General features: G+C 48.1%; 1 protein-coding gene across 1 annotated transcript in view; it reads left to right on the top strand.

Annotated features, from left to right (window-relative positions):
• Positions 1–19,628, top strand: part of IL7R (interleukin 7 receptor) — a 369,475-nt gene that overhangs the window by 311,816 nt on the left and 38,031 nt on the right. The gene's annotated exons all lie outside the window — the stretch shown is intronic.

The raw sequence follows: 19,628 nt of genomic DNA on the forward strand, positions 1-19,628 counted from the left end.
TGCTAGTTTTAACAGGTTGGATCTATTAAGAATGTCGTGCCGCCCTTTAGATTTATATTCGGGGGCCAATAGAATCTGATGGCACGGTGGATCGTTGTTGATTGACTCCGGAACACTTGTGGGTTTGGTGTTAGAGTTTTCGGGTGTCCTGTCTGGTTTGATTTCATATAGCTGTGGTGACAGTCGTTGCGGGGCCCTCGTCGAGTGTAAACTATGGCTGGTCGCAACTTTGGAGTCATTGCAGATGGTTTTAGAGTAATTGATTCTTGACATTGCGTTTTCTTTTCCCGGGGAAATGAGAGTCGTCGGTGGTCTGGAAGTTTCTGATGTCATCTTGGGCCCAGTTGCACTTGTCGTGTCTGTGCTCGCCTTGATGGTATCTGTGTGAGCCCTGCCCTCGGTTGTTTCTGGGGCCATTGCTTGAATGCTTCGGACCTTTCGACTACTCGCAGATTCTTGGGTAAGTTTTTCTGGGGAGACTCCCTCGACGCTAATTCTCTGCTCTGCGGCACTGTTTTTGACCGGGGGGTTTTTGTATTCGACTTTTTTGAAGATAGGGAAGAGTTCCTGGTGGGCCATGTTGGAGTTAGCCTTAAGTTTATTTCTGGCTTTGCGCTGGCGTTTACGCTCTCTTTTACTACGTGGTAGAACTGGCCCCGAGAAGGCCACCGTTGTTGAGTCACTTTGAGAAATGGGGCTGTTTATTTGCACAGGCTCAGGATGATCATGCCTGGTAGTGGGTCCGATTGATGGCAAGGGGGGGCTGTTTTCTGCCGTCTGGTTTGATTTTGATTGGGCGCTCTGAGTGTGACCGTTCAGCTTCGTTTGCCCAGTGGTTGTTCCTATATTTGGAGCCTCTCCTTCTTTTGAGTTTGTGTTCTGCTTGGCAGGAAACTCAGTGGGTTTTATATATTCTTGCTGTGCGGGGGGTGGCAATTTGGTAGACACGTTTCCTACTCTCAACAGCTTTACTTCCCTTATGACTGTGGTTAGGCATTCTGGGAGCAGAGAGAGAGAATCTATGATTGGGGAGCAACAGCAGGTGGATTCGGCAAGCTTCGTGGAGGCTTGCGCTCGTAAAATTAACGAATTGAGTTTATCTAATTTGCTATCAATCCCAGAGGTGAATAGTGCTAGAGTGTTTTGGAGGTCGACCTGTACGTCCAGTTTTATAGAATGGTAATTGAGTGCGTTAACTGTTTGCTGCAGGGTTTGTAAAAGTTGTGGCCAAGCGCCGGTCCCGGTGTTTTCTTCAATATTTTGTTTTTCTTTTTGGATCGGGCTGGACCTGGGTGAACTTTCAGACGTCTTGAAGAAAAGAGACAGGTCCGTTATAAACTGATCGTTCTGGGCAGGCAGTGCTGGCTGGCTTTGCGATGTATCCTTTGTTTGTCCAGATGGTGAAAATATCATGTACGGGGGGCTCAAAACTGGTGGTAATGTTGTGGAAATTATTGTTTGGCGTCACTATTTATGCTAAGCGGTGGCCTGCCATTGGAAATGAGGGTTTTTGGTGGACGTCCTTTCGCCTCATATCCGGCTGGGTTGCCTGCTTTGCTGCTGTCGCAAAGCACTTTCTTATCTTTATGGGGCCATGTGTTTCTAATTAGCCATTGCAGCCTAGAGCTTATTCATTTATGCAGTGTGCGCTATAAAATGCACTGATAAATGTGATTGTATAATGTGCAATAAAATAATAAAATTTACCTGTGTTACCTGTAGAAAAGAGGAACGACTAACTCTAGGAAACGTTCTTTCTGGGCATTAGCAAAGGAATATTGACCTTTCAACAGGTTGATCTCAGAACCAACAAGCATTTACAATGCAATAGGGCTTGCATTTACTCGAGTTTGAGCTATTGACATTGCAAATAACAGTGCCTTATATTTTTGTTTTTGAAAAATAAATAAAAGGCATTGTCCTTTACAATGCCAATAGCTTAAACTTGCATAAATGCAAACCTAGGGGGCGTGGCTTAAGAGCCGATGGGGAAGGCTGCGTGAGCACTGAGGTCCGCGCCAAATCCCCCGTAATTCTCCTGCAATGGATGCCTCCCGGGTCCCCCAGATTGACCTGATGCAGCGGGAAGCGACCTAGAGTGGAGCAGCGCCGAGTTTTGCCCATCGAGGAGTGGAAGCGGGTCGTACTCCCCACGGTACTGAGCGAAGGTGCCGATCGCCGACGAGGCCTTGCTGTGAGTGGGCACGGTTGGCGGCGGAGCGCTGACCCCTTGGCAACCGGGATGGTGGCAACAGCGGTGCTATCGGGAGGATGGGAGCCCCGACCGGAGGAACGGGAGCGACCCAACCCGAGGAGCGTGGGACGGTAACTCTGCCAGGCAATAGAGGCGGGCCCTGAGGCGGGCCGTGGATCGACCGCCGAGCACCCGGCTGCACTGCTTGGGAGCCTAGCAGGGTGTGCGCCAAGAGCGGATGGGGACACTGCATGAGGCAACGGGACTGGGTTTGTTGCGAGCAGACCACTCGAACCTTGTGGACCGAGTGAAGCAACCCTAAACTACACTTCAAGAGTTGGGCCCTGCACAGACCGCACTGTCAGCATCAATGGTGGGTGTCCTGGATCGGCTCACGGTGCTTGAGCGGAGGGCTGAGGACGCGGAAGGCAGGAACAGACGCAACAACATCCGCGTGGTGGACCTGCCGGAGAAAATTGAGAGGTCGGACATCGTGAGCTACTTAGAAAATTGGCTGCAAACTGTTGTGGCCCCTGAGGGGCTATCGACTTTCTACACTCTGGAACGGGCACACCGGGTGCCAGCAAAACCACAGTTGCAGGGTCGCCCTCCGCGGCCGGTGGTGGTGCGCTTACTGCACTTTCGTGATCGCGACCTGCTTCTCCGGAGGGCCCGTAGTGACGGCCCGTACCAGGTGGACAACAGCAGTGTTATTATATTTCCGGACTATTCGTTCGACACGCAACAACGTTGCATGTCCTTTCAAGCTGTGAAGAAGGAATTACGGGTGGAAGGGATTCAATACTCTCTGTTCTTCCCAGCCAGGTTGCGCATTGCACTAGACGGAAAAGCCCACTTTCATGACACGCCGGAGGATGCGTGGGATTGGTTGGAATTGTACAGAGCGGGGAAGGATGGACGAGTACCGGGGATGCAGGAACTGGCTGCTGACTCTCAACCTCGTAGGTCGCAGAGATTGAGGCGTCGCAAGCGGGGCCTACGGAAACCATCGCTCTTGCAGACGGCTATAGAGCACAAAGGAGCCCTGGAAGCGATGTCGGCGATCTCCGTTGAACTACGGCGGACCATGCCGGAGGCGTCAGATCTTGGCAGGGATAAGGGTCAATCAGAGGCTGAGACTTATGTGTCGGATGATCAGCGGCTACCAACGGTCACTCCTGGGACGGCGGATGGACTGCTGGATTAGTAGACTTTGTTCTGTCTGTGGGACTGAGAACTTTGCCCTGTGCTGGGGGACTGCGATGTTTGTTCCTTAGAGGGGGGATGTAGGGATGTGGTGAGAATGATGGGGGCCTGAAGTGGGATGTTGCTCTACATTGTGATCTCTAGCTTTGAGTGTGGTTGACACTGGAATAATGGTGGGGCGGGGTGTCGGGAGTGCAAAGCAGAATGCCTAGGACCGGGGTGAGGATGATAGATATGGGAATTCTGGGGGGACCCGGGAGGTATCAGAGGGGATTTGGAGGCGAGCACTGATCATGTTAAAGACTTTCCAGCAAGTCGCCCATTAGGCTCTATCCAACCCCCACCGGATGGTAACAGTTACTGTGCCTTAAATTTGCATGGGGCATGTCATTGGGGTAGTTTGGATGGGATTCACTATGTTAGTGCCTGTTCTTGGGGGGGTGGGTGATGTGTTGGGCGGGAAGAGGGAGTTGAGGTTTGGATTTGGTTTATTTAAGGGGACTTGCCTGCCATTGAGAGTATTTGATGGAATATTGCAATTGAGTGTTGGGTATACATATGAGGATGTTCTCGCCCAGCGGCCAGGGAGGAAGGGCTGCCGTGGATGGCTACTTTGTCATTGTTACTGGTCCATCACCTGATGTCAATTGTATAACCTGGAATGTTCGGGGTTTGCACTCCATGCAGTGTAGATATAGGATACACTCTTATTTGGTACGAAGAGGCGCGCAGATAGCTCTCTTGCAAGAGACACACCTCTTGCAAGAGACACGTACTCAGCATTTGCGCAAGGGGTCCTGATTTGGATTAGAGCTGGGGTTCCTTTCCAGATGCTGGACCAACTGGTGGATCCTGAGGGTCGTTATGTTGTGGTTCGTGGCTGCGTTTATGGGCGTGAGGTGACCCTTTGCAGTATTTATGCTCCCAATATAGACGAGGCGTCCTTCTTGGGGACTCAATGCTCTGTGCTTGCTGATTACTTCACGACTCCGGTATTGCTGGGGGGAGACTTTAACTCAGTAGTTGACATATCCATGGATAGGTCCCACCCACCACTACCCACAGCCCCGATCAATAAACTGGCTGGGGCGCGAGCAGGCTGGCAGGAGACAATTGGGGACTCCTTGATGTTTGGCGAGCGCAGCACCCAGGCGATAGTGATTACTCCTATTATTCGTCGTTGCATGACCTACACGTCCGACTGGACGCCATCTTATGTAGTTCCATCCTGGCACCGCTGGTGGCTAGCAGCGAATATTTAACACGAACCATATTGGATCACAATCCGTTACTGGTGAACTTCTGTTGGATGGCTGAGCGCCCTAAGATCCCTTACTGGAGGTTGCGACCCGAGATGATGGAGGATCAGGTCTTTAGAACAGAGTAGAGGGATGGGGTGAAACACTACTTTGAGGAGAACGCAGGCACTGCCGCGACGACGGCCCTTGAATGGGACACTTTCAAGGTGCTGGTCCGTAGGATATGTATCGCCAAATGGGTGAGAGTTAGGAAGCTGCTGCTGCAAGAGGTAGACGCGAGTGAACGAGCTTTACGGGATGCTGAGAGATCTCACTCGGAGGGCTTGGGGTCAAGTCAAGTCAAGTCAAGTCAGAGAATTTATATAGCGCACTACATACCCAGAGGGTCTCAAGGCGCTTAGAAAGGGGAGGAGGATTACTTGTCAAATATCCACGTTTTAAGTTGCTTTCTGAATGCTAGGTGGTTCTGGGTAAGGCGAAGGTAAGCGGGGAGTGAGTTCCATGTTTTAGCAGCCAGGTATGAGAAGGATCTGCCTCCCATGGTGGTCTTGTTGATGCGAGGTACCGTGGCGAGGGCTTGGCTGGAAGAACGTAGTTGGCGGGATGGGGTGTAGAAGGACAGTCGTGAGTTGAGGCATTCTGGTCCGATGTCGTAGAGTGATTTGTGTGCGTGGGTTAGCAGTCGGAAAGTGATCCTCTTATTGACGGGTAGCCAATGGAGGTCTTTAAGGTGACCAGAGATGTGTTCGTTGCGTGGGATGTCTAATATGATCCTGGCTGAGGCGTTTTGGATTCGTTGGAGTTTCTTCTGGAGTATAGCGGTAGTGCCTGCGTAGAGGGTGTTTCCGTAGTCCAGTCGGCTCGTGACCAGAGCATGGGTGACTGTTTTCCTTGTTTCGGTGGGGATCCAGCGAAATGTTTTTCTGAGCATGCGAAGAATGTTGAAGCAGGAAGAGGATACGGCGCTGACTTGTCTGTTCATTGATAGTGAAGAATCCAGGATGACGCCTAGGTGTCCGTGCGTGGTCTGTCGGGATGGGTGCTTTTCCGAGGGCTTCCGGCCACCAGGAGTCGTCCCATGCAGAGGGGGATGTACCTAAGATGAGGACTTCTGTTTTATCTGAGTTCAGTTTCAGACGGCTTTGTTTCATCCATTCGGCAACTTCTTTCATTCCTTCGTGTAGGTTAGTTTTGGCGGTGCTGGGGTCATTGGTGAGAGAAAGGATTAGTTGAGTGTCATCCGCGTAAGAGATGATGTTGAGGTTGTGTTGGCGGGCAATGGCCGCGAGGGGGCTCATGTATACGTTGAAGAGGGTGGGGCTGAGTGAGGATCCTTGTGGTACGCCACAGATGACTTCAGTGGCCTCGGACTTGAATGGTGGGAGGCGGACTCTCTGGGTTCTTCCGGACAGGAACGAGGTGATCCATTCAAGTGCTTTTCCTTGGATTCCGATGTTATTGAGGCGTTGTAAAAGGGTGCTGTGGCAGACTGTATCGAATGCTGCAGAGAGGTCGAGGAGGATGAGGGCGACTGTGTCTCCATTGTCCAGTAGAGTTCGAATGTCGTCTGTTGCTGCGATGAGGGCGGTCTCAGTGCTGTGTTTTGCTCGGAAGCCGGATTGTGAGGAGTCGAGGGATTTGTTGGCTTCGAGGAAGGCGGCGAGCTGGTTGTTGACAGCTTTCTCGATGACTTTGGCCGGGAATGGAAGGAGCGAGATGGGGCGGTAATTTTTGAGTTCGGTGGGGTCCGCTGTGGGTTTTTTCAGAAGGGCGGTGAGTTCAGCGTGTTTCCAGTCTTCTGGGAAGGTGGCGGAGTTGAAGGAGCAGTTGATGACGTCTCGGAGGTGCGGTGCTATGAAGGAGTCTGCTTTGTTGAAAATGTGGTGAGGACATGGGTCTGTGGGGGATCCTGAGTGGATGGAATTCATCAGGCGGATTGTGTCCTTAGTGGAGATTGGGTTCCAGTCATTAAGGGTGTTCACGGGGGGAGAATGTTCAGCAAATGGTAGGGTGGGTTGGTTTCCGGGTTGGTTGTCGAAGCTGTTGTGGATGTCTGCAATCTTGTTGTGGAAGAATGAGGCTAGGGAGTCGCAGAGGGCTTGAAAGGGGGTGATGTCATTGGAGTTGGCCGAGGGATTGGAAAATTCCTTGACGATGTTGAAAAGTTCCTTGCTGTTATGGGCGTTGTTGTCAAGTCGATCCTTGAATGCTGTTTTCTTGGCCTTTCGGATTAGTTGGTGGTGAGTGCGGGTGGCGTTTTTGAAGGCGTCCTTGGTGCTAGTGGTTGGGTCTTTTTTCCAGGCCTTTTCGAGGGAGCGGCAGAGTTTCTTGGACTTCTTAAGATCATCGTTGAACCATGAGGCCTTTTTGCTGCCAGGTTTGCTTTGACGTTTTTTCAGTGGTGCTAAGGTGTCGGCGGTGTTGGATAACCATAGGGTGAGGTTGGCGGCGGCTTCGTTTGCTTTAGAAGAGTGGGCTGGGGCGTTTAGAAGGAGCGAGGCGGAAATCTGGTCCGTGGTGATTTTGTTCCAGTTTCTTTGCAGAGTTGGTTGGAGGTGGTTGGTAGGTTTCGGCTTGTTGTAGGTGAAGTGAACGCAGCTGTGGTCAGTCCAGAGGAGATCCGTAGTGTGGCTGAAGGAGACATGATTGCTGGAGGTGAAGATGGGGTCGAGTGTGTGACCTGCGATGTGGGTGGGGGAATTGACGAGTTGTTTAAGTCCGAGGTTGGCGAGGTTGTCTAAGAGGGTGGCGGTGTTGCGGTCGTTGATCTTTTCGAGGTGAAAGTTGAGGTCTCCCAGAAGGATGTAGTCTTTAGAGGGGAGCGCGTGTGGAGTGATGAAGTCCGTGATGTCTTCACTGAATTTTGCGCGGGGTCCTGGTGGTCTGTAGAGGAGGGTGCCTCTGAGTGTGGTCTTGGGGTCGATGTGGATCTGGAAGTGAAGGTGTTCGGAGTTAGCGTGGTTGGCGTCAGAGCTGGTTGAGATGATGGCAAGAGAGATGGTCCTAACTCGGAAAGAGACGGTGGCTGCGGGGGTGGAGAGCCTACGGTGCTTCGATCACAAAGCTTACTTGGCTCATGCCCATGCAGAGCGGGACAAGGTGGGTACATTGCTGGCCTGGCTGGTGGACCCCATCCGAGATGTATGCCCATTTTGGCGCTAGCTTCCGCAACTGGACAATTGGAATATGAGCAACATCGTATCAATGACAGATTTCGGTCCTTCTATGCAGAGCTATACACAAGCCAATTGCAGACTGGTGAGGGGGATTGGAACTACCCGTTCTTGAGGAGGATGAGGCAGAGGCCATCAGTCAGAATATCACACTGGCTGAGATTCGCTGTGCTATCAAACAGTTGGCGCGCAAAAAAACGCCGGGTAGCGACGGCTGCCTATCGAGTTCTACTTGACATATATTGACCTCTTGGCTCCCAGATTGTTGGTGATGTACCGAGAAGCTGGGAAAACAGGGATCCTGCCGGCTTCTACTAGGGAGGCCATCATAGTTCCACTCCTTAAACCAGGTAAGCTACTAACTGATTCGGCTGCTTATAGGCCTCTGTCCCCTGTCCCCGCTACTATTTGCCCTAACGATTGAACCACTAGCGGCGTGCGCTCGGAGGGGGGGGGCGTACAGGGGATTGCAGCTCGGAGGTCAGGTACATTTCATCTTGCTCTACGCCGACGATCTCCTCATGTTCTTGGCAGACGTGGGGGGCGCACTGGATGGGGCGCGCGACCTACTAAACCGCTTTGGAGACATCTCAGGTCTGCGGGGACACTGCCACTGTCGGTGGCGGGCCGCGTTGCGCTATTACAGATGGTGGCGCTTCCTCGTCTGTTGTACCTCTTCTGGACCCTGACCCCAAGGATACCAGCTGCATTTTTCCGGCAACTGCTATCTGCAGTGGGTAGCTTCATTTGGGGTGCGGGTCAACGTAGAGTAGCACTAGATACACTAATGAGGCCGAGAATTGAGGGGGGCCGCAGATTTCGATTTATACTATCTAGCTGCAAAACTCCCGGTTTTCACAGAGGCGGTGGCACTGGAGTTCCGAGGACCGGAGAGGGGAACGGTTCCGGGTGTGCAAAGACACGTTCTATCCTTTATAATTCTGCAACAAAGACTGAGGACTGCAGACTTATCGATAACCGAGAGCACCCTGAGGTATTGTTGGAAACGTTTTCATTCTAGAATTGGGGAGCAACGCCCCTACGCACCCGAAATACCACTGGGCATGTGCACGGCACTGCCACATGGTGGTGATTGGTCTGGACCGGCAGAATGGGAGGAGCTGGGGCTGCAGATGGTGGGCGACTTGTATGCGGATGGTGCTCTTCTTCCCTACGGCACGTTGCAGGAGACCTTTGGTCTTCCATGTGGCCATTTCCTGCTGCATGCAGCATTGATAACGCCCATACAAAAGCATTGGGGCGCATGTCAGTACATCGTGATGACAGCGGGTACGTATAAGGCAGTCAAATGCCTATACAAACACATGCTAGGGGAAGAATCTAACCCATTACAAAAACTGCGGGAGCGCTGGGCGGCGGACTTGGGCAGAGATATCCCAGATGCGACCTGGTCACATATACTTAAGAGAGCATGGAAGGGCACCAGGAATGCTAGGTTCCAACTTATCCAATTCTTTGTACTGCATAGGGCATACCTCACGCCAGCTACAATAAATCAGTACTTAAGAGAGCATGGAAGGGCACCAGGAATGCTAGGTTCCAACTTATCCAATTCTTTGTACTGCATAGGGCATACCTCACGCCAGCTACAATAAATCAGTATTTTCAGGTGGATACAGCGGTCTGCCCACGATGCCGATTGCTGGGAGTGGATCTGTGCCATATGCTGTGGGACTGCCCTCAATTGGGAACGTATTGGGAGGAGATAACTTCGTCCCTTTGCAGAGTAACTGGGCAGCAGGTTGATATGGATAAGGGAGCATGTCTGCTTCACTGGTTCCCGCACACTAATAAGAATAAAATAACTAGCAAATTTATGGACTTGGGTATCATCCTGGCTAAAAGGGAAATTACATCACACTGGAAGGCAGCGAATGGCCCTAGCTATGTTAGATGGAAAGCAGCGTTCCTTGTGTGGGCGGGCAGCGAGAGCTCTATTCGAATGCAGCAAGCCCATATGTCCCATTACGATAGGGCGCTGGAGGCGGCACAGGCATGGGAGGCACTGGTGATGGGACTTAAGCTGCTTGATGCAGATATGGATTTGGAATCAGATTCATCGTTGGAGGGGGAACAGGCGCAGGTGCAGGCGCAGGCGGCTTCCTTTGACCTTGGGCATTCAAGCGGGAGGGTGGGTCCTCGACTTCAGAGTGAACACAGTGATTCGTAATGTGATAGATGAGATGGCTAGTACACAGATCATACATTAGGGTAGTACATTGCTCACACTCTTTAGCTAGATTATGTCTTCGGCGGCAGGGGTGGGGGGCTTAGGAGTTTATAGACTTTAAGGAGGGCCATGCATAGAGCACTGATTAAGGGCCTGGAGCTATGGGCTCGTGCATGGAGCGACATTGATTGAGGGAACTGGACATGGTGGAGAAGGAGTGTTGTTACTTTTTTTTATCGAAATACTGTTGTGGTCTCTCTCAGGATGTACTGCCGGACGTTGTATATTTGTGATGGTCCTCCTTGAAGTTTTTTTTTTTTAATTACAAAAAAATAAATGCGAGACCTATTGACATTGCAAATGCTTGTTTAACACTCGCCTACCAGCCTCTCAACCAACATCCTTAAACTGAAAGTTCGCTACTACCATCGAGAATGTTAGTTGTGATGGTCCCTATATGAATGTTTCGGTATGGAGGTCTGACAGCTCTTGAAACCTGGTAGCCCTGAATTAACCGTTCCTGGTGTTGCCCTTAGATGGCAGTGTGCACAAACAGTTGGTAACTGCAAATCTTAGACCCTCATAACCATGAAGGAAATTTGATTATTCAAGTGAAATTTGGTAGTAACGAGTTTCCTCCTCAGAATACTGCACCGGTAGCAACAAGCATGTCATAGGGTGCCATTACTACAATTGTACAATCCAACAGTCTCTCCCTGGAACTCTAGATATTTGCTGTTCAAGCACCCTCCTTCATGTCACGTAATATCTGAAACCCATGTAGGCATGCCTCAAGGCCAGCACACTAGCTAGTCTGGATCCCCCTGGAAAGTCATAATACTCACGCGACTGTTGACTGCTCACCTAGCGTGAACCAAACCTGGCCCTTGCACAAGAATCCTACCAAGAATGGGCTATAAACATTTATGATTATCAGCTGGGGTCAACAGAGACGTTTTAAGGCATGGGCAAAGGGGGCTCTGGCCCAAGGAGACAGTTCTGTCTGTAGAGAGTCTTGCAGAGTTGCAGTGAGTGCCTTTAATAAGTCTTAAATAGATTGTTTTAAGTCCCGCGCCTTTCATTTATTGTTAATGTCGGGTGACATGTGGGAGGCTATTGCAGACATTTTGCAGAGAAATGTGTGTTTATGTTTCATAAAAAAGGGCACTTACACATGAGAATTTGGAGGCTTTCACAGAGATCGTGTGCAGTATTATTACTGAGCTACTGCTATGATACAAATACAATATGGAAAACACACATCCCTGAATATTAGGTGCAAACACCGTTAGAATTTGAAGGGGTGTGCCTGCTCACTGTCACTGGCCTGCCACAGAAAGCATGAAAGAGCTGAAAATGGATTGTAAATTCAACCCGGTCCGAACAGGGGCTCCATAATATGTTTGGTTGGCCCCAGTGTCCCCAAAGTCCTTAAGATGTCCCTGGGGGTCAAAACACCCATCCTTTACCGGGGTCGAACTCCTGCTTCACTAAATAGGAAACCCAGGACACATGCTTCCTGCTATCTGAACCGTTCTAAGCCCTACAACAATCTACAACATTAGAAAGCCCTATTATCTCCCCACTGCAGTTAAATGAAGAATGTATGACTGGGCCACTGAGGGTCTCACACCCTAAGCTCCTGCACTGATTGCCACTTAGGATTTATTTAATTCCTAGGGATGTTAAGCAGGGAGCGCGAGAGTTTACAATAAACCAATGCGTACGTGCCAAATTTTGGAACTCTGAAAGACTGCATGTACCCACTAGGTAACGAACCGGTGAAACCAATCTTACGTATGGGTCCCTACCAAGGATGATTAGTGCCCTGTGCTATCCCCCGATTCTTGTTAAAGGCAATATAAACAAGCATTTGCAATGCAATAGGTCTCGTTAACCAATCCTGGCGCAGTGGCGATGTTATGCTGCACCAGGATTGGCTGAGTTACTGCCGCGCGTGCCGTAGAATTTAAACTAGGCCCACCACAGGCACGTTCCAACTTCCAGCGCTGTGTGTGAGAGACCCTTCTCCCAAGGGTGGATTATTTATAACCCCCCTTCCGCATCGGAGGAACCTCTGCTGAGAGTAACCATCTGTGGTGTCTGCAGATACCAGTGTCATAATGCCTGCCTCGCACCGCCCGGTGTTTAATCTGCGATGCGATCTTGGATTATGTGCAGCAGCCGTTTCCAGGTATTAAAAGTCTGCTCTGTGTTCGCTTTAATGTCCTGCAGTGCAGTGCAGATATTAGTGATCCTTCTTATGGCTGCACGCTGTGTGCGTTATTACAAGGGCATACAGCACTGCGAAGCCCTGTGACGTGGCGAGGAGGCGGCAGGCACACAGGTCCCGGGCCGCGCATGAACTGTTCGCAATTGGGCCTCGTGTGGTGGGTCACAGCACTGACTATCACTCCGGGCATAATGTATATTAACTTTATTAAAGATCTCCGTATCTGGCGTGGCGGCTCATGCGCTTCTCGGACTCAGAGTGAGAGCAGACAGAGGTTGAAAGGAGTACCAAGGCCTCGTGCTCCGGTGTTTATTCCCAGGGTCTTTGAAAGTTTACATTAACTTGTGGCAAGATTTGTCTCGTCTTTTTAATCCGTGCCACATGCAGGGAGATGGCTGGGCGCTACTCTGAGGACAGATGCCGCCAGTCGCTCGCAGTACTGAGCATATAGAGTGACCACAGAAAAAAAAACTCAGGCAAAGGAGAACTATGACAGGCTGTGCACATCGCACCTGCAGGCTCATACCGGAGGCTGGCTGCCGACAGTGAGCGAAAGTGCCAACCCGTGAAGCCTCTGTCTGCCGTATGCGGCACAGTTCGGCATCTACAGCTGCAGCCGTTCGAGATAGCCTGGGCCGCGCTCTTCAGTGCTGACCAGACTGTCTTGCCGCCGTAGAAATCCTTTCAAGCACGAAATTGTGAGTAGTATTATGTTATTGTGCATGTGCAATTATTTTAACTCAAGTTAAACACACTATCTAAAACAGATCTCACACACACGTCACATCATGCTGAGGATGTGAAGTTTGCACCGCACCGACTGCACATGATGTGCGTCACATGTTGTATGTAAAATCTTTCTTTGCAATCCTCAACTGTCCGTAGCTGGGTGGAGACCTCATTTACCCTATTTGTAATGGCTTTCCTCCCCAGTCTAGTTTTGACCTTTGTTGGGATTTCGACAATGAGGCTTCCCAGGGCCCCTCTTTCATAACCTCTTCTGACAACACCAATTGTTCTTTTTTTTAAATGGTATGCTTCCCCTGGTGCTCTGAATCCATGGTGTTAGCCTCTGTCTAGGGGAAAGCATCGCAATGTACTGACAGTGTGTAATCACACTTTCCCTTCCACAAGCAATAACAAAATGGCTCCCATATATGTGTCGGTATTCCAAAAATCTAATTGATGATGTTTTATTAATCAGCGTCTTGTTTGTGCACACGATAACGATGCAGGAAGTGTGCATCTTGTAGTTCCCATTCCCTTACATAAGCATGACTCGGCCACGAAGGCATCTGCTCTAACCAGGTCAGGTTCACTTTCTGTGTATAACAATGGAGAGAGTCAGGGAAATTGCACAGGTTATGTGTGGTGGGAACTCCTGGTCCCCGCTTTTAAAGGATATAACAACAATGGAGGAGTGCTCCCTGGAAAGAAAAATACAAAGAAGGATTTCTTCTGTATCTAGAGCTTAAGGCTCGGGTTTGCACTAAGTGCCCCAACCCTATACCGGACAGTGTTTGTCCTTGTAGAAGACCCCTCACTCACCAACCTGGTTGGTGACATGCTTCATCATTGGGGTCCCACCCCATAGGCCGAAAAGGACTCCACGGGGCATTCGTGAGTAGCAACCAAGTAGGTTTGTACTCAAGACGAGCAGAAGCCGCAAGTGACGGATACTTGCCGTCTTGGATTACCGGATGCCCATGAAGCGATAGTTACCGCTTCTAGTGTTTTTTCCTGAATCGGGATCAAACACCCTTTTACACAAGAACACAACTTGTGGTCTTTATATTAAACGAGGGCTGGATGCGCCTTAGCGTGTGCGGACCACCCCGCTCAAAAAACAAGGTCCTGACGAAAACCTAACAATTTTTAAAATGGTTGAAACATGTAGACCTATTTTTAATTAACTCACATAGCACACTTCGCTATTTTTAATTCTCTCACACTTCTCGAGACACCGAAGCCTTCCTAAATAGGCACAGGTGCCACATTGTTTTGAAGAGGGTCCAAGCACTCAAGAATAAAGTCTTGGAGTGAGTAGTCTTGGCCCTTTTTAATACACATATCACAGTATTTTTTCTGCACATATAATAAAACCCGCTCCACTGTAACCAGGTGTCGTAGCACACCCTATGGGCATTCGGCCTATGGGGTGGGACCCCAATGATGAAGCATGTCACCAACCAGGTTGGTGAGTGAGGGGTCTTCTACAAGGACAAACACTGTCCAGTATAGGGTTGGGGCACTTAGTGCAAACCCGAGCCTTAAGCTCTAGATACAGAAGAAATCCTTCTTTGTATTTTTCTTTCCAGGGGGCACTCCTCCATTGTTGTTATATCCAGGTTCACTTTCTGTCTGGGAGGAACATTGTGTGAGGGGAGAAGTGTGATTTCCGAATGATTGTTACTTCATAAATAGAAAGTAAACCTCCCGACTGCCACGTAGAATGTTATTGTTTTAAGAGTACAGTTTCATAGGCGAGAGTAATCGGGTCAGCTTCAAGTGAAGTGTCCTGCAATACAGACAGTCTGAGCTCAGAAGGCACTCAGAGCAGTAAAGGGCACAGGGCAGAGGCCTCATTCATCCTAACGTGTTCGTGTTGTGATTTCACTTCTTAATTATGTATTTTTGTATGTGTCATGCTTTATTACAAAATGCACATGGAAACGGAAGGGACCTTTTTTAAAGCCTAAAGTGATTTGTTTCCTGTTGGTTTATGTGACGAATCACAGTTTACAGGTGTAATTTTTTCAATCCACAAATAAGAACAGATTAGAGAAATAACCCTCAGATGTTTGCTGTGCTTTTGGAACTGATAGCGGTGTTTGGGGGCACAAAAGCTGAACATCAAAGCCAAAATAGATCTACGTGAATAAACAAACACTTAAACCAGGTTCCTAAATTTCTCCTTTGCATTCTTTCTAAGCCTTACATTTTGACCAGGATTATTAATTACCATTGGGTCACCTGTATCGTTACGAATTAAGCAACTCTTGGCTCAATTGAAGCGAAAATCACAAATGGCCCCTGGGCGTACAACACAGAGCAGAGTCACAGACCTCCCCTGCTTGCCAACCGGTCCCTTAACAAGCCAACCTCTGTCAATCATTGACCCTGTGGGAGGCTGCCCAAGGGGCTAGTTTACTGCTCACTGTGGTAGTGATGGAGTCTGGAAAAGTAACGGCCAAGCGACTCACAGACACTGGTGAAGTATGTATGATAGAACTAGCTAAAAAGAGTCTAAATAAGAACCGGCTAATCGTGTGTTACATATTTGATTAATAGGACCTCTGGACATGGGTTAATAGTGACTCAGGGAAATGGTTAATAGAAACTGCTGCTTAGTGATTCTGAAGGAACTGTTTAATAGGATGCTAGGGAACTAGCTAATAGCGCTCCATGTAGTTGGTAAATAGTGCCTCAAGAAATTGGTTAATAGGGCCTCAAGGAGTTGGTTAATAGATACTAATCGATCTGGTGGTTAAAAGTATCTAAAAAAAACTGGGTGATAGTGTGTGAGAAAACTTGCTAATAGTGTCTCGTGGAATATGCAAAACATTTCCTGCAGAACTGGGTATCCGAGTATCATGCAATTAGTTAATAGTGTCCCAGGGAATAATGTAGTAGTGTGTCATGGTGACATTACACTTATACCCAACTTTTACGCCCCACTACTTTCAAATGTCACCAGCCGCCACTGCCCGGAGTGGGTGCAATTCAATGACATCAGAGGCAACCCTCCTTTGTGGCAGCACCAATGAAGGACACGCCACCTTGGCTCCTGCCCGTGGATCAACTAAAGGCACCCCTCTGCTATAGGCCGGGGGCGCATTCCAATCTTGGAATGGAAAAGGCTCTCCATTAAGGGGTGTTCCTCTCGGAACTGCCTTGTAATGTTGTGATTTATTTTAAAATGTCAGTAAGTTTAAAAGGGTAGACTATAAACGAATCAACACAGATCTTAAAATAGTATTGCAGTCATAAAGTAGCAGTTCATATGTCATGTACAGCACAAACTCCTAAGTCAGTTAAACCTTTGCATCTGCTCTTAGAATCATCTCAGATGTTCTCGCTCTCTTCAAAACAGCCTCTATTTCGATATGAAGCTACTTCTTAGCCCTGCTTCCATATTTAGATCGGATTTACTCTTCAGTGTCTTACAACGAGTCTCTTCAGCGCTGCCAAGCGGTCATGAGTTCTGCCTGGTCTGCTTGGTCAGAGGTGAGGTGCGGCCAGAGGGCCTCAGGCCGTCCACTCTGGAGCTGGCGCTGGCTCAGCACCCTGTGATTCTGGGCGAAGCACTTAATCTCCCCGAGCCTTAAAAAAAAACAATCTGACCTCGTGTACTGTCACTGGTGCTGGTGTAAAGCGCTCAATGCCCTGGGGCCGAGATTGCGCTGAATAAAACTGCAAATAGTAGAATAAACAAACGAATCACTTTGTTTATGTAACTACGTCCGTATTCAAAACCATATTCATTCTAAAGAAATAATCCACATCCCCCGAACGATGGGAAGGAAGTTGGTATCATGACCACGTTAAATAGTCTCAATTTGTGGTAATGGGCTACTTCTCACGATCAAAAATGCAATTTACAATGTGTCATGTACAGTTTTGTATAGTCCGTTTCTGTAGCCAAGACAAATGCATCAGCTCCCTAAAATAAATCACATTTGCACACCGGCAAAGTTGGACAATAATATGAACGCTGCTGTGCCAGGAGGATCCCGAGGACAGAGGATGTCCCTGAACCAAGAGTGTGAGTACAGGCATTGGCGTCAATTCACCAAAATGCCAGGGATATTGAAAGTGACATCACATGTCCTTCTCCACCAATGACATTACAGCAAGTGACTTCATATGGTCTTTGACCCACTGTCACTCTCCATTCCCTTTCTGTTAACTGTCAGACTTTTTTTTATTCTCTCTATTTCTTTCTCCCTCACCTGTCGTACTCAACTTTTGCTGTCTCTTTCGCACACCTGCTGTCTATCGGAACTGCGTTTATCTCACTGATCTCCTTATAATCTAGTCTTCCTTTCAATCACCTGACTTTCTCTTCTATTATGTCTCTATCTCACCTTTATTTCACCCGTTTCCACCCTCTCTTACACTCTTGTCAGTCTCTTTTTCACCTGTCTATGTCCCAATATGATCAGCATATCTCTCACCGTTCCTCCTTCCTGCCTCTCCCTCATCTGTTTTCCAACATGCTTGTGTCTCTCTCTAAACTGTTTAATCACTCTGTAACCTACTCCTATTTCTCTATAGCAACACTCCCACCTATCTCCTGTCTTTCATCTATCACTTTGTCACATGTCCACCTCCCCACCTCTCAAATGTCTTTCTGTCTCTTTATTGTACCTCTCACACATGTCTTCCCTTCTTTCTAAGCTTTCTCATATCATTGTCTATATCACCTCTCTTAACTATTTCCCCTGCCTTTTGCCTCCCCTTCTTTCTGAAAAAACTCTTTCTCAATGTTATCACCTCTTCCACCTGCCTGTCTACTCTTTCTTAGCTGCATCTTTATTAATTGTCTTACCTGTCCATCTGTGAGCGGTTTCTTTCCAGAAAATCTCACCAACTCCTTATGCCTCTCAGTTGTCTATCACCAGCTCTCTCTCTCTCTCTCTCTCTCTCTCTCTCTCTCTCTCTCTCTCTCTCTCTCTCTCTCTCTCTTTCTCTCTCTCTCTCTCTCTTTCCTTGCTCCCTCCACAGGCTCAGAGCCAACAGCAGAATACTCTGAGATGTCTTCGTACTGAGGTACGCTCCACTTGCAACAATAAATTATTGCTTTGCAAGTTTGTTACTTTTATCTAACCAGGGGTTGCAATCATAGTGCTAGGGGTGGCAGGAGCAAGTCAGGGGTCGCAGCACCGACCCTTGACCAGCCATAAATGACGTCTGCAATTGTGCATCTGCAAGTTTGTTTCCTTTAGTCCAATCCACGTGGCTGTTTAACAAAATCTGCTGGTAGATCAGAGATTTGTAGCAATGATCTATCATCTTTTATCCATTTTTGGAGATTCAAGTGATTTCTGTGGAAACAGCTCTCTCATTTGATGCAAGCTAAATATCGTTTGCCACCACCTGGAAAATCGCAGTCCTCCACCAAGCTCGGTGTCTAGCTAGTAACGATGAAAGCTTTAGCTTTGCACTAAAACCCCATGACAAGGACTTCCCATATTACTACTGGGATGCGTGAACATCTCCTTTACCAGGGCATCACCAAAAATAACCTCTCCTCATATTTAGTAGCTCGGTAACAAAGGCGACCACTTCATTTCGGGATATAAATACAATCATGACACAGTGACAGGGTTAAAAAGACGCTTGTGTCAGCATGGAGTCTGAAGTTGTTTTTACTATTAAAATTACTCAAATGTAGGTGTTTATATGAAGGACAAATCTTAAGACCACTTTCATTTTTGCCTAAAGACCTATATGTAACTATTTAGATCTTTCCAGGTCCAAGTTTGTTCTGGCGAGCTATGGATCAAACATTACATTTAATTCCTTACAGACGTATCAAATCATGAAGTATTTAATTTGTAAAAAACAAACAAACTAAATTAGGAGACCAAAGTTTTTCCTAGGGATCTGCTGCAGTGCTGCTGAATGCCGGTGGGTGTTAAATTCGTAGCCTGCGCCCTCAGTTGAGTTCCGCTTTTTTCTTCCTCGCTCTACAGTTGTCTCTTAATCCCATTCCTCCAGGTTCTTTATCTGCGCGGCTTTTTCACTTTGGGAAAAAGGGAAAAAGCCGCAGAGTCTTTCTCTCCCTTCTTTGTTCATTTTCTGCCCTTCTCTCTCTTGCTCTGGGCCAATGCCTGATGGTGAAAAAAAAGTTGTGATCCCAATAAATGGGTGCTGATGCCCACTGCTTTTAACCACATGCACATATTAGGCACTACAAATAAGCAAACTGCTGTATCAACTTTGCACCGCTTTTATGTTCATTGCGTTCACAATATTAACATTTATAATTTTTACCAATTTTCTATTTAATAATGATTGTTGAATGTGGATATTTGCTTCTGTTACACATACTATGTCCTACACTTGCCCTCTTTTGTCACTTGTCCTGCCTCCCATAGTCTAGGATTATTTTCCTATTTGCTACTCTCTTCTTGTTATTTGATCGGCCCAATAGGACGTTTATCATTTCCTGTCACTAGTGTGACAGCTTGCCTTTTGACAATCATGGTGATGATAGTGCCTGGAATAAACTGACCTGAGAAGTGTATTGTGGTCTTGAGAGTCATCACTTCAAAAATATTTGCCACATCTCCTTTTTTGTTTTAACATTGTGCCCGACGATGCAAAATCTGGTTTCCAAAAGCTCACATTTTTGTGGTCAAGAAAC

Source organism: Lissotriton vulgaris, chromosome 3_1 (genome assembly GCF_964263255.1).
Source record: "Lissotriton vulgaris chromosome 3_1, aLisVul1.2, whole genome shotgun sequence".
Lineage (NCBI taxonomy): Eukaryota > Metazoa > Chordata > Amphibia > Caudata > Salamandridae > Lissotriton > Lissotriton vulgaris.